The following is a 17,216-nucleotide window of genomic DNA, read 5'->3' on the forward strand; positions in this document are numbered from 1 at the left end:
GGATTTTTCCTAACCCCTCAAAATCGTTCGGTGAATGCAAATGTAGGATAAAGAGTAATTTTCTATAGTTCTAATGCATCCAATGTACCTTAAAAGATTTAGAAAGCCAATACTTGGTGTGCCGGTGGTTGAGAAGTAACTAAGATAGGTTATGATCAAGTATGGTAAATCGGAAAGCTATGAACGACCCGTAGAACATCGAACACATGGATTAAAGAGAGTTTGGGAGTTTAAAGACGTAGCAGATTAGGAGCTCGATTTTCAGAAAGGATTCATTTCTTAGAAATGGGTGATAGAATTCCAATAACAAGTTGGTGGAGCTAACAAGGATAGGACGAAGTGCCTATGTGAGGTTTCAGCCTGAGGTAGGATACGAGGTTGTGGGCATACAATTTCTTTTCTCATACGCACATTGATTTGTTAGAAAATTTGTAACAAACCCATTTCACTAATATATATATATATATATATATATATATATATATATATATATATATATATATAAACTAAATCTAGGACCCAAAACTAATCAAAATAGTAAAACACACACACACACACACATATATAATGGAACCAACAAAACATATAAGAGAAATAGAAATTACACTGAAATTGAAGCAAGTAGGTTTGTAAGCATGTAAATGAACATAACTACTCTTGAACATATTCAGAATCGGCTCAAGCTCAATTCGATTATTAAACAGGATGTTCGTGAACATGAGATTAGGCTCAATTATTAAACTATATATAATCGCATGAACTCGGCTCGACTCAGTTAACGTTCGTGAACAAGCTCTTATCAAGCTCGACTCGTATATGTGTGTGTGTGTTTGCGCGTGTTATAGTGTTATATACTTATATGTTATAAGTTATAAGTATAGGCTATAATGCTATATTTTATAATTTGAGAGTATTTTAAAAATTGTATGTTATATGTTATATGTTATATGTTATATGTATATGCTATAATGCTATAAGTTATAATTCATAATAATATTCAATAATTTATGATATATGTTATATAATATTGTAATTGATGTAATAAGTATACTAATATTTATATAAGTATGTAAATAATTAAATATAATATATTACATATGAGAATATATATTATAATTATATGGATAATATTTCTCTTGACAGAGGAAGAAAAACAAAGAAGCTAGACTAAGTAAAAACATCGAAAACTGTTTCGGAAACATGCATGTATAAGTTGTTTTCAAATTTTTGTTTTTTGATATTTTTATTTTCCCTTGTTTTGATTTCTAAAATGGTTTGCCAAACACATATCAACCATACAGAAACGCGCCCTGGGTTTCCACATGCCAAAAGAACCATTTCAAAATCTAGGATGCGAAAATTTCTTCAACATGTTATGTTTGGAAACTGTCAGAAATTTACCCAAAGAATAATTGTAGAATCTCTTTTCTCCTTAGGCTGGACAATAAAAATGTGAAATAATAGAAGGATAATTTATAGCTAGTGGTTTTTTTCGCTAAAAACAAAAACAAAAATAAAAACTATTAACTAACAATTCAAAACATAAAATATTTAAAACTATTTTTCTCTTTATGTCACATCATAACTAAAAATAAATAGAAAAAAAAAAACCTTATAAAAATCATTAAGCAGTGGCAAACAAACCCTAAGCTCTAAGTCACAAATATAACCTAATATTTAGAGAGAGAGAGAGAGAAAGAATGAGCACTCAAGTAAAGCAAACCACAGACTAAAAAACATAGAGGCAAGACGGAATGTCCTATGCAAAGTGCAAGTTGAAGGCTGGAAGCTTAGAATAGGAGTTGTATCTCCTTTCTTTGCAAGGAGGATACAAGTAGTAGTATATTGACACAGGATCAGATTAAAAGAAGTGGAAGTTAGCAAAACGGAAAAATAATGTAGTAGCTAGGAGTGTGAGGGCTGAGTAGTGGGACTGTGACAGTGACTGTGACTGTGACTGTGACTGTGAGAGTGGTGGGTTCAGTGTCAGACACCCAGGTGGCTCTTTCTCTAGCACTGCGATTCTGGCTGGTGGTGGGGGCTGACACGGGGGGCCCTCCATTCTGAAGAGGGCGCGCGAAAACAGCGCGGGAGCTGTTTGCATTGCATCAAACATCTGTCCGGTACCCTACCCCCCACTCCCCATCAACTCTTCTCTCTTTCTTTCTCTAGTTTTCTCGGTGACATGACAGGAACAGCTCATTCACATGATGATGATGAGAAATGGTGATGTGATTGGGAAAAGGCAAACCCCAATAATAGACACATGAACTGTAGAGGAAACTGAGCTCAACCGCATGGTATTAGGATGAGAACTTGCCACGGTATATGATTAGGTGAGGAACAAATCACTTTTACATTACTGATTGACATGCATTTTCTTTGTTTTTCTTTTTCTTTTTTCTTTTCTTACATTTTCTTTCATTTAAAAAAGCAGGAAATGTTGGAAGAGTTCCGTGGTCAAGTGGCCATGCTCCATTGCTGGCAGGCAGAGGTGAAAGCCTTTTCCATTATGTAGTGCTCATAAAGAAGGGTAATGCTAATCAAATGCGATAAATAGCTGCTCCGCGCCCAATGATGCAGACATAATGACTAACGATGTTGAAATGTTCCTTAACAATAAATAGAAAAATGAATCCTAATTGATTGCTATTGCTTACACCTTTTCTATCTTTTCTTTTATTTAAAAAGTCCAAATTTTAATTAACAACTTTTCTCACAAAACATTCATCCTCTCCTTTCTCATTTCTCATTTCTCATTTTTATCTTAAAAAGTTGCGACATTAACAAACAATTATCTTACTTTTCAATCAAAAAAAAAACTCAAAGTAGTTTCTTCTTTAATTCTCATCAACACATTTTTTCCATCAAAACACAAAAAACCCTTTTTTATTTATCAAATCTTATTTTTATGTAACGTCAAAACATTTTTACAATTAAAACATTTCTTAAGAAATGTTATCAAACACGGTTATATATAAATATATATATCTCGTAAGATATGTTTTCTAACCCTTTTTTTTTCTAAAATAAATTTGGGTACCTTTAGATGTGTGATTTTTTGCATTGTTTTTTACAGTTAAATATTCACCGGTACCTGTGATAAAGCCCAAAATAAAAAAGTTGCATCGGTTTCAAACTGTTACAAGTAATATTTGTCATTAATGAAAAAATTCAGTTGGTATTTCTGTTTAGGTTCTGTTCATTTTTTTAATGGCCATCCACGTTATTCTCTTAAAATGGTAACAACTGTCTCAATTGCCCGATATTTCTACCAATTCAAATTATCATTTTACGTGGCCACGTATCACATGTAATACTTATGTATTTAATACCAAATAAAATAAGAAAAAAAAATACATTAATATTTTTTGAAAAAATAAAATAAAAATAAATAAAATATTAAGAGTGGCTGGCTACCCATTTTGACTCCCTTGTGGCAAGCGAAAGACTCATCTTGGTCCTGTTTAGTAATCTCCCTCCCCTCCCCTCTCCTTCCATTAGAGAAGAATTTTTTTTTTCGAGCGTGAGTAAAAAGTGATTGATGTGATATAAAGTAGAAAAAATTTGTATGGAAAAATAAAATTTTTTTGTTTTGAAGTGAATTTTTTTTATTTAAATAATAATAAAAAATTATTGATGTGATATAAAAAGTAAAAAATATTAAAAATGTTTTGAATTGATTTTTTTGAGAAAAATAAAAATAAGGTAAAGGAGGAGGAGAGGAAGTTAGTAAACGGAGCCCTCGCTTATCTCTACAGACTCTACGTCGTACATTAAAATATTTAATTTTTATGTGATATTAAAATATTTTATTAAACAAGAAAAAAAAAAAACTTTCTTGTATACAGACATGGCTTTGTATGGCTGTATTGTCTTTGAATGCAAATAGAAGCCAAAGACTGCATGGGGAAGAGGCGAAGAGCACTGACCGGTGACTGCAGTGAATGACAATTGAAGTGGGTGGGGGGCAGGGGTACCTGAGCAGTACCCACTCTGCGTGTGTGTAATGGAAACGTCCAATCCCTTCAGCAAAAGAAAAGAGAAAAAACAAAAACAAAAGCAGAGACGACCAGTGCAAGTAGCGCGGGAGTCTCGGGGGTTACCGCCAGTGGGTCTCTCTCTCTGGCCCTCTGGGAATGGTGGTCGTCGTCGCCGCCAGCTATACCTCGTTGCAGAGCCACGAGGCCACGCCACTGTGTCTTATATATGTACACACGTGGTTTTCCTGCGACTGGTCATCACAAACAGTACAACATGCTCACTCTGCCATCACATCCTTTTCACTGTTTACCGTTGAAATTTCGTACCACATTCATACATACGGACTTTTTCCTCCTAAATAACTTCCTAACTCACCACCACGTTACACAGTGATGTCATAACCTCGAGAGACCTGCCACGCTATCTTACAGGACCCCCAAAGGTACACTAGTATTTAATAGTACCCACAATTTTTCAATACAAAATTAACTATTTAAGATTAAATGTTTTAATTCGTTTAATTAAATCAATCATGATATAATTGATATATATAATTTTATATTTATGTTTCGATAAAATCTGAACCCAACACACAAACACAAATTATTATCCTTAGTATCAAATTAAATGAGACATTCTCATTTTTTTAATCTTATTTTTAGGGTAAATGTTATTTAATAGATTGTTATATAAGACATATCTATACAACTGGAATAATGTATTAATAATAATTAGTCATTTTTTTTAAAAAAAAAAATATATTTTAAAGCCTAATTTTTACTGCTACGTTATTAAATTGTAAAATAGTCTTTTGACAATCTATTGAATAATATAATAATAATTATTATTATTATTTTAGGACAAATCGGGATGCCAAACTAATTTTTTAATAGAGATTATTGAATTTATTCGAAGCTTTTACCTAGAAATACTTTTCTATTTTTCATAGTAAGAAAAAGAATACAGTACTCAATTATAATATTTGTAAGAACAAATAATCTAACAAACATATGAGAATAAGAAAGAGAGACATATAATTAAGGTAGTTCAGTCTATGACTTATATTCACATGTCAAAGCCTTTTTGTTGGCTATATCTTTCATGTTATTTATTTGATTGTATACAAGACACTATTTTATAGAAAAATAGTCTAAACATTACAAGTCTATTCTACTTCTATATCAACAACAATAAATCTAATTTATCATCTTATAATTCTTATAAATATTGTCTCTTGAGTGCTTGTAACTCTTATCTCCATACGTTCCCACAAACCCAACGATAAATCGCAGACGTTGAGGTTTGATCTTGAACATCAAAGGGTTAAAAAAAAAAAATGGCTACTATAGCCTGGATTGGAACATCGACTTCTATGACCGAAACTTGGACTGCGAAGAATTTGGCCAGCATCAGTTACTATTACTAGGACTTGGACATCAATGACTTGGCCGGCATCGGCTACTATAGCCGTAATTTGAACATCGACAACTTTGGCCAGAAGTCGCTATTATGGCTAGAGTTGGGCTAACTATGGGCACGAAACCTCTCTTTGGACAAATTTTTTTTTTTTTTTTTCAACAACAAAGAATTGTGTGGGTAGTATTTGCTGGTGGATGAAACAATGGCAGTTCGACATGTCATCTTAACAAAGAGAGACTCACGTAGATGTTGAAAGAGAAATAGCTCGAGCACAAGATAAAAAAAAATGTGGAAGGATGAGAAAATCTAAGGAAAAAAAATTGGCACATCATAGATATTTGTAGGCGCGCATTTTGATTTTGATTATGATTGAAGATGTAAAAAGATGAGTAAATAAAAAAATGGCACATGATTGAATATTGATGTTAGCTTATAGTTATGATTCCATGTATATAAACATAATCTAGCAAAGAGATGAAAATAAGAAAGAGAGATACACAATTAATGTGGTTTGGCCTATAACCTACATCCATAATACTTCAAAGCCTTTTTGTTGACTACATCTTTCATGTTATTTATTTGATTATATGCAAAACACTATTTATAGAGAAATAGTCTAAACGTTACAAGTTTCTTCTATTTCTATATTAACAACAATAAATCTAATTTATCATTTTGTAACTCTTGTAACTATTATCTTTTGAGAGTTTGTAACTCTTGTTTTAATATATAATATTATACATATTTTAAAAATTATTCTTAAGGATACTCTTTCTATAGAACATCAAAATAATTATTATTTTTAAAACAAATCAATCCATAAAAGCATATGCTTTTAAGTTCTTATTCTCTAAAAACAATTTTTTTAAAAATTATTTATAAGAACATGCCAACAAACTAAGTAATAGCCTTCTTTCTTTCTCTTTTTTTCTTTTTTTTTTTTTTTTTTTTAATTGTACCGTTGGTCCCTGTGGTATGTCATAATTATTTTTCATTCCCTATGGTTTAAAAAGTTCATGAGAGATCCCTGTGGTATGCAATAATTACGTTTTACTCCCTGGGTCGATTTTCCGTCCACCATTTTGACGAAATCTGCTAGCTCTACACGTTAGCGCCACATATCGCCAATAAGATGGCGACACGTGTCCGTCTTAATAAAAAAAATGAATTTATTAAAAAATAAATAAATAAACTTTTTTTTTAAAAAAAAAAAAATTCTTTTTTTTTTGTTTTTTTTTTTTAAAAAAATAAGTTTATTTATTTATTTTTTAATAAATTTATATATTTTTTTTAAGATGGATACGTGTCGTCATCTTATTGGTAACACGTGGAGCTGACGTGTAGGGCTAACAGATTCCGTTAAAATGGTGGGCGGAAAATCGACCCAGGGAGTAAAACGTAATTATTGTATACCACAAGGACCTCCCATGAACTTTTTAAACTATAAGAAGTGAAAAATAATTATGGCATACTACAGGGACCAACATTTTTTTTTTTTTTTTTTTTTTTTGTATTTTACTATTTTTGGCAATTATATGCTAGGGAACAGCACAGTCCAAATGAAAGACAGGAGTGACCTATTACTGCCTGCATTGCAGTAGGAGCCAAGTACAAACCAAACGTCGTTCCATCTATATACTGTTGAGTAGTACTGTCAAAAAAAAGAAAAAAACCGTTCAAAAGTAGAACATCTTGGGGATTGATTTGGTTGAGGTGTTATAACCAAAATAAAATAAGTATGTATGTTGTAGTTTTATTAATGATTTAGATTTAATTTCAATTTTTTTTTTTTTTTTTTTTTTTTTGTGAAAAAATATAGAAAGTAAAATTAAATCTACATCATTGAGTAAAATTACAGTATGTGTGTATTATAATTGTTTAACGGCACTTAAAGCAAATCTGAGTTTTAGATACAGTGCATGGTGTGTTTATATATATTTATAGAGAAATAATTTTTGTACAATTTTCATATAATTTTAACAATTTTTTTTTTTTATGATTAACTATTAGATCTGTTTTGTTACATGTGGGTTCTAAATATCAAATGATTAATCTTAAAAAAAGTTATTAGAGTTGTATAAAAGTTGTGCAAGAAACAGTACTCTTATATATTAGGTGATTTAGTTGGGGTTGAGGATAGCTGAATCATCCAAAATCATTTAAACCATTTTTTTCTACTATTGGAAAGAAAAAAATAAAACAAAATTGTATTGCACTAGTGTAATACCCTTGATCCAAATCCCATTTCTGAAGCTAATTAAACTAGATTATGGTACCGAATCAAAATTCCATTTTCAAATCTAGAGTGGTTGCACAAAAAAAAAAAAAAAGAGAGAAAAAAAAGAAGCAAATTCTGGACGGTTGAAATGCAGAAAAACCATTTGAAATCAATTCCAGACGGTTTAAAACCGTCCAGTAATAATGTTGCTAAATGAATTTTTGGACGGTTTGGGTAAAACCGTCTGGAATTCCAGATAGTTTGGCCCAAATCTTCCAGAAACAGTTCTAGATGGTTTGGAAAAAACCGTCCAGACTAATTTTTTTTTTCCTGTTTCAATTATTTTTTATATTAATTAGTTTTTTGATGGCCTAATACCTTTCAAAAAAAAAAAAAGAAGGTCTGAACAGTTCATATGCCGGCCGGTGACAGAGAGGGAGAGAGGAGGAGAGATCTAGACGGTGACGGAGAAAGAGAGAGAGGAAGAGAGAACGGGTCGGAATACATGGTATTCCGGCCGGATCTCTCTCTGTATTCGGCCAGAGAGAAAGATGCCGAGTGTGGGTTTCGGCCGGAAACCCAGATGACCTCGCCAGATTCGGCCGAAACTGCGTGGGCTTCATAGATCTAGCACTCTCTCCCATCGTCCTGATCCCGCCGTTCCGTCGAGATCCCGTCGCCCGTGTGAATCAACAAACCCAAAAAGAAAAGACCTTTTTGATCCAAAACAAATACAAAAGTTAATTAATAGCATTTTCCTTCACTGAAAACCCTTAGGGCTGTCATTCAGCCAGCCAGGGTTCATGAGAGGCTGGGGTTCACATTTGCAATGGGGGGCTTCAGAGGGACTGTACGCCTTCTTTGCTTGGGAAATATGCGATGTGGGGTTCAGATCCGCGTCATTTTGCTATGCTTATCAATCCGCGTCATTTTCTTTAGATGCGTTTAAGCCGTCGATAGTGTTCCAATCTATGGCTGAGGGTGTGAAGCTGCGTCATTTGACTACTTATGAATTTCCAGACGGTTTAAAACAAACCGTCCGGAAATGTAAATGGAACAAACCGTCTATAAATTTATAGACGGTTTGGGCAAAACCGTCTGAAAATTTACATTTCTGGACGGTTTTTTTCAAACCGTTCATAATTAATAATTTTTTTTTTTAATCCATGCAATTTTTGTCACTGTTTTTTTTTTAAAAAAAAAAAAAAAATCAATAATTCCAGACGGTTTGAAAAAAACTGTCAGGAAATGTAAATTTCCAACGGTCTGATCAAAACCATTTGGAAATTTACATTTCCGAATGGTTTTTTTAAAACCGTCTGTACATTTATGTAAACCGTCCATATTTATTTATTTAGAGACGGTTGTTTAAAAACCGTTTGTAAAATTTTAATTTTAGACAGTTTTAGAAACCATCTGAAAAAATACCGTCCATAATTGTCCTTATTTTTGTAGTAAATTGCTTGATTTTATTCTCTGAGTTCTACAAAATCCACTGCATTAGGGCAATTTTAAATGCTCCGTTCCCCAAAAATATAAATAAACAAATAAATAAAAGGATTAGTCAAACAGCACTAACAAGGTAGTTTTTTTTTTTTTTTTTTGGGTTAATTACAAAAAAAGCTCATCAAATTACTAATCGTTTTTAAAGTAGTCCCCTGAACTATTAAGTATAACACTCTGACCCTCAAATTACCAAAGAGTGCCAAAAAGACCTATTTTGTCAAAATATTAATATAATACCATTGCTACGTGTCATATATTCAATTAAAAAAAAACTAAAAAAAATAAAATGAAGGGGTGGCTCGAGCCATCCCTTTGGGCAAAATTTTGGCCAATGAGAGTGGTTGACTACCTCTATTTTGGCCAATGGAGGTGGCTGAGCCATCTCCAGACCGGCCGATCGGGGGGCCAAACTCATCCCCCAGCCAAACGGGGTGGCCAAGCCACCCTAAGGCTCATGTGAAACCCCCATTTTGCTCTTTTATGGGTGGCCGGCCACCCCTATTTGTCAAAATTTGGTCCCCTTCATTTTTTTTTTTTTAATATTTTAATATTTCTTTGATTTTTAAATTCATTTATTTTTTAATTGAATATATGACAAGTGGCAAGGGTATTATAGGAATATTTTAAGAAAATAGATCTTTTGGGCACTTTTGGATAATTTAGAGGTCATAGTGCTTCACTTAATAGTTCAAAGGACTACTTTAAAAATAGCGAGTAATTTTTATTTTTTGAGTGATAACAAGGCAGTTGGGAATAGGATCCTGGATCCAATTCCAGGCAGATGAGAGAAGGTAATTGTGCTTTTTAGAAAGGTATTACTATTTCCAAAGCTTACATTGGTAAAGAAGTTTTAAACATTTAAGTAATAAATATATAATCATATTGCATACTTACCTTCTAAAGCATCAACTCACTTTCGACAATCACATTATTTTCTTCTCAATTATAAGCATTATACTCCAATACTCAAGAGCTTACCCAAAATAATCTGTATACTTGCCTACAATAAGTACAATAAAACCAAGAAAAGTTTCAAATGATAAAAAAAAAATGTCCGGAGGCACATCAATAAACCCTGCAAAAAGAACTTTGTTAACATGTTTGTGTAATGGAGAACAAAGATATGAAAGATAGGACTATAGCAGAAAAATAATATTTATTCCTTAGTTACATTGTATGTATGTTGAGAGTTAATTAGCAATAATGGAAAACGTTTTGATCCATATTATGCTTAACATATGTTGGCATATTCCATAGATTAAAAAATAGGTCCGAATTAAATTTAGAGTGCACTACAAAAAAAACCTCAATTATTGACGGTTTTTGTTTAAACCGGCTCTAAAAATTTTTTTACAGACGATTTTTTGAAAACTGGCCCTAAAAACATAAATTGCGACGGTTTTAATAAAAACGTATGTAGACGGCTTCAATGAAACTGTCTGATTTTTTTTTTTTTTTTTTTTTTTTTTTTTTTTTTTTTTTTAAATAAAACGAAAGGCCTTGATCAATCTAGCTCTTGAAATTTTCATGTCTAGCTGGACGGTTTTAATCAAACCGTCTGGGAAAAATTTCAAACACAGACCTAATGTCGCCCAAATTATTAGGTGCCACGGATTGCTATCTGTGTCACTCTCCTCAAAACAATCATAGCCGTACATAACATCGCCCAATCGACACTCCAAATTCACTCTCCCAAATTATTTCTTTTCCCCCAAATTATTCAATATCGAAACAAACACAGCTAGACCTAACAGACGTAGATAACATCTCTCTCTCTCTCTGTCTTTGTCTCTCTTTCTGGCCGGTGACTGAAGATAGGCGACGGGATCTGGACGGTCGGCGGGATCGGGATGACGGTATCTCGTGACTGGAGAGAGTGGGTTTTTGGTCAGATTTGTCAAACCTTTGCCGGTGTGCGCGGGTTTGACAAATCCGGCAGGATCCGGCCGAAACCCAAGCTCACCAGATCTTTGGCCAGAATACAAAGAGAGATCCGGTCAGATCCTTTTTTTTTTTTTGTTGGATAAGTGAAATTCTTAGGTTTGATTTATATTTTGTGTTTGTTTTGGGTTTGGATTATGATAATTCACAGCTGAAAGAAGAGGTTGTGAAAATTTTTGGATTTGATTTATGAAGGATTTGTGAAAATTTTTGGGTTTGTGAGGTGGGTTTATAAAGGATTTGTGCAGAAGGCTCAGTGTGGGAATGCTATTTCCGTCCTATTCATCGTCGACCCGGCGACACTGTTGAAGAAAATGAATCGAGACAGAAAAGAAAATTTTTGGAAAAGAAATAAATAATTTTTTTTTTTTTAAAAAAGAAATATTAATTAATGATATATATATATATATATATATATAAAAGGAAATAAATCGAGACCAAAAAAAAAAAAAAATTCTAAATGGTTTGCCCAAACCGTCCATAACCTGAATTCCCGACCCATATATCTGGATGGTTTTAAACCGTCTGGACTTTGTTCCAGACGATTTTTTACCATTTCTGGACGGTTTGAAACCGTTCAGAAATCTTGAATTTTTTGTAGTTGTGTCGTGTTATGCGTTAATAAAGACACATTGCATGCACTTTAAAGACACCATCACAATTTGTAGACATCTCAATTATATACGACAGCAAGTGAATTATGTTAACACAGTGGCCGCACACTGCCTATTCAGGGTCGAGTTGCAAGAAAGAAGAAAGGTTAGAGAGTGGCTGGTGGTAGACCCGGCAGAACCTCTATGATGCTGAAGTTAGTGTTTGAAAGATAGGGAAAAATTGAGGCTGAGTAAGGAAGTTTTAAAAAAGGCATACCTGAGTGAGTGCCCTCTAGGTCTCTTTTATATGTTGAAGCTTAGGTTGATACCAGATGACCTCTTTGCCATCGAAAGGGTCAAGGACTTTCTTGAGTGGTCAATCTTAGTTTGAAAAATTCGCGAATCCTGATTTTTGTTTGTTTGTTTGTTTGTGTGTGGTGCATGTTCGTGGAGTGTATGGTGAGAAGATCAACAAATGGAGAAGTGGGATCAAGGGGTTATCGATGGTGAAAAACAATAGTTCAATACTTCTATTAATACTTAGAAGGAGGATTGAATAGATGTATATTCATATAATGTTGAATTTAAAATTAGCAACCACACAAAAGTTCACCAAATATAATGAAAGCAATAAATCAATCAACACAAGTAATTTGGTAACGAAGTGAAAACATTCTGAAAAACTTTTTAAATGTAAAACCATTTCGGAGCAGTCAAACCAAATAAATCAATCCGTTAAAAAAGAAGAAAGAGATTACAATTTTTTCACATTCACAAAACTCTTATAGTTGACACACATTTGTACTAGACAAGTGACCCAGTTGCACTCTACTACAATAGCTCATTTCCATTAACTCCGACAGACTTTAGTTGTTGATGAATGACTGTGTTTTACAAAAAGACTCTAAGAAATGAGCAATTGAAGGTACAAAACCTAAATTCTATCTTTTAACACATGACAAAAAAAGACTCGTTCTCTGGAAATATTGCCTCAAATCTCTTAAAAAATTGTGCTCTTAAATAGGCTTTGAAAAGTATATACCCCTAAAATCTGAAAGTCGGTTTATGAAATTATGCATATTTCCAGTGCTCATTCGGACGGGAATACAGCTTGTTCGTATGAGCCTAGGTTAACTTATAAAAACATGGATTCCCGATGCTACACGTCCGTATGAGGTTGTTGACGAGGCATTATGTGAAAACCTCATTCGTTGTTATTGCAAACGTGATTGTAGACGAGCTTTTCGGCTAGTATTCAAGAGCACCTTGCGATCTGTACCCATTGCATACGAGATTGCAAACGAGCCTTTCTATCCATATTTCTAGTCTTCTCTTCATAGCCCATTTTGATCCATTAAAAATTATAATGAAAACTTTTCATGAAATATAAAGTTGTAGAATTGTGAGTTAGCTTTCCAATGTTACCAAATTGTATTTAATTAGATCTCTAGGCCAAAGAATAATATTTGTTTATAGAAGGATAGAATGACACTGAAGCAAGTTTAATTTGAAATCTATGTTCTTAGAATCAAAAAAAAAAGATGAAGAAATCGTGTAATTTGCAAATGATCACCTGCGTCTTTTAAGATTAGTGATGGTTCAAATAGTTTAAGATGCTCTAGCATAATATACCCATCAATCAAAAGAAAGGCATATTCTAACTGTACAATTAACTCCGAGCATATGGTCCATTCCACAATTTCAAATCAATCGATTCTTATTTTTCTCTTAAAAAAAAAATTAAACTTCTTTCTTCCCACTACTAAATTTTCTTCACATTTCTATTACAAAAAAAAAAAAAATTCAAAACTCTTTTCACATTTATATTATAACAATCAATTCTTATCAGTGTTTCAAAAACATAAAATCAGAACGAATTGTTAAACACAACCGATTATGAATTAACACATCAGTTTATAATTGAATTATAATAAAAACTGTAGTTCCACAAACTTTTTTATTTCTGGTTTTTTGATGAACCACATATTTAGAAAGTTGTAATTGGAAACAAAAGGTACAAAATTCATTGGAATGCATGATTTGGTAAAACTTTTTATAAGGTTCTTTTTTAGTTTTGGCTGTGATATGATATAATGGTAAAAATAATTTTTTATTATTTTGTAAGTATTTTGTGTTTTAAATTGTTTATTAATATTTTTATTTTTTTGGTTAAAGAACAAAAATTGTTGTAAAAAGTGTTGCTAAACTAGCCATTAAGTTTTTCATTCTTCATGCCCCAAACACAACAACTACCATACAATCTAGGACTTATCATTTTTTGTATGACCCGCGAACCTGCACTGACACAAAGTGAAAGGATTAGGATTGAGGAGTATGACCCGTTTAATTAAATGGATTGGGTTAGGATTGACCTATATAGTCTTATACTTCTGCTTCAACACGACCCAGAGTCGATAAGAGACATAATATTAGATGATTTTTGATATGACCATTGAACTCGATACGAACCCAATACAAAATTAGAGGGTTATAGTTGAGAAATTTAACCTGTTTAATTAAATGGGTCAGATTACGGTTGACCTATATAATTTTATACCATACCTCGCCATGATTTGAACTCGACACGTGGATACAAATTGCCACCCTTACCATACACGTCACCACCATATCATATTACCCTTAATCATAGCAAAGACACCACCAAGCAGCGTTGAATCCCAAACAACAAATTGTAACACATCCAAGACTATTATTACTATACATCATTATGGTTGTAAGTGAGCAGATCTACCTGTGAACATGCTCGGGTTTGGCTTAGATTAGTTTGGCTTGGTATCGGTTCGTTTATTAAACGAACATAGCTTGAATCAAAAATTCAAGGTTGTATAAATTTAGGCTTAGCTCGTATAAATTCGGCTTGACTCGTATAGGCTTGTGTAAGTTCGTATAATTCCATTTTTATTATTTTTATAATATTATTTTTAAATTTGTAATGAGAACCTGTTAAGTATTTCAAAAAAAGAAAAGTTCTTCGGAATGTAATAAATATAAATTGAATTATTGTAATTATGATTATGAATATAGATATAAGTGCATTTGTGTGTATATGAGGGTGTATATGAATGTGTGTGTGTATGTGTCTATATATATATATTATAAAATAAACATATAAAAGTGAGATTAGATTATTTAAATAACTAGTATTAATTTTTTTAAAAAATTAAACAATCGCGACATTTACTTTATATATGGAGTGACTAAATTAATCGAGTAGCTTGTAAACAAGTTCAAGTTCATTAAAAAAATAAATGAACAGAATATCTGGTTCGGTGATCAATTTGAGTTCGGCTCATGTTAAAAATAAAAATTTAAACGAATTGAACTTGAACATTCAATACTCAATTCGGCTCGATTCCATTACGTCTAATCAACTATGTAACATCACTTTTGTTGACACACAAAAATAATAATAATAATAATAAAATAAATTATAAACCTCGGGAACTGTGTGTGCATGGTGCCCTCAGCGGCCTCCTTGCAATGGACTCTAATTTTGGATAATTGCCTTCATATATCTCGAGTATAAAACCTTGGATAGAGGCAGAGGGAATAAGGCACGTGTCATGGATCTTAAGGTTTCTGTTGCGTGTGGAGGAGAGCTCCGGCTCGATCTTGGAGCTCTACTTGTGGATCATGATTCATGGCCATGGTGTCTAGTGTTTCCATAAATCTCGTCCTTGTACTTGATTGAGGAGATGATTCGCTAATTAATAGCCATGTAAAAGTGAGCAATCAGCTTCTCTTTCTCCATCAGGACTGTGATATATTTTCCATCAACTACACCATGTCCTTTTTAGCAAAAAACTCCAAGCTATATATTCATTACAGCTCGGGTTCCACTCAAATAAACAGTTCGAATTCCACTAGAATAAACTTATCTTAGTTTGATTTGATTAGTATTGGTGCAAAGGTCTACACTGATTTTAAGATTGTTTTTAAAGGTAGAGCTCCGCAAGAGAAACTGAGAATGAAAGGATTAAAAGGATTTGTCGGTAGAATCCGGCCAGTAAGGTCACTTCGATGTCTAAGTCATTAAGTATATAAAGAAAGATATTTAAGTAAAGTTTTAATTAAGAATTAGATTTCATACCTGTGAGGCTCATATGGATTCTTTACATACGTAGGTCAACACCCTTCTAAAGTTTGAGAGACTCCTGCTAAGAGGTTTTTTTACCTAGCGTGGATATTTTCTCCTTCAATCTGTTAGGAGTGACAGTATAGCGTGAGTATTTAGTTAGCTGAACTGGTAGAGGGAGAATCTTCTATTTGAAGACATCTATTTGGTGAAGATGAACTCAGATTCTGATAGTTGGCTAGGCTTATTAGCTGTTGAACCCTCTGCGACTTACATTCTTTTGTATTGCTAAAAGTTGATTGGGCTTTTTGATAGACGGGGCTCTCTTAGGACCCGTCGGTATCCAGACCCTAGAATTATTTACTAAACTAATTAAGTTTGAAAAAAAAGTGTTTAAATTCATATAAACTCCTATAATTTTATTTTCATTATTTTTATAAAAATAAGTTTTTTAATTTTATAATGAAGATACTTAAATATTTTAAAATATGAAAAAAAAAACATCTTTTTAATATAATAGATAAAGCTTGAACTCTTGTAAACATGAATCTTGATGTATAAGTGTACATGCATATTTGTGTGCTTCTGTGTACGAATGCGTGTGCGTGAAATGTGTAATGTATCCATAAAAATGCTTTTTATGTGCCGGAGATTTGATAGTTTAAACTTTTAGACAAGGTAATAAATAATAATATTAATAATTTAATTTTTGATAAAAATTATGTATAATTGTTTATAAATAGAATATTGATTAATTTAATTTTTATAAGCTAATAAAAAAGTTAAGTTATCTAATTAACCCTAAAGAATTATTTTAGCATTAATTAAATAACTAATAATTATCATAAATTTACCTAAAAGGCATAATATTTCATTGATGACGACGAGTTTTACTTTTATACAAAGAAAAGTGCAATTCTATATATGATATTTTATCTTATAAGTACTACTCTATGATGCGAATGTGATAGTCTCAATAATAAAATTATTTTATTATTATTATTATTTTGTAACAATGAATTACTTAAGAGTTGGTTATGACATAGGATTGACGTATGAGTATTGTATAATAGTTGTAAGATAGAAATGTAATTTATAACATTATTCTAATCAACCAATTTTTGAATAAGTTTAAGTTTGTTTAAAAAATAAATAAATTAGCTTTAAACATAGAGATACTTAAAATAAAATAAGCCAAATTTAAATTTTTACCGCTCGACTATGTTCAACTCTATTACGGTTCTACCCCTTTATCGCCTCACTAGGAACGTAGGATGAGTCCACTTTTTGTATTTTGTATAAAAAAAAAAAATATATTAATAAATAACACAAAACATAAAATACTTATAAAATATTAAAAATTATTTTTACATTAACATCACATCAAAACACTTTTGAAAACAATATAATGAATTTAAAAAGTTTTACCCACAGACCCATATCTTTCCGTTCAAATTGG

The sequence above is a fragment of the Alnus glutinosa genome, chromosome 4, assembly GCF_958979055.1.
Source record: "Alnus glutinosa chromosome 4, dhAlnGlut1.1, whole genome shotgun sequence".
NCBI classification, from domain to species: Eukaryota; Viridiplantae; Streptophyta; class Magnoliopsida; order Fagales; family Betulaceae; genus Alnus; species Alnus glutinosa.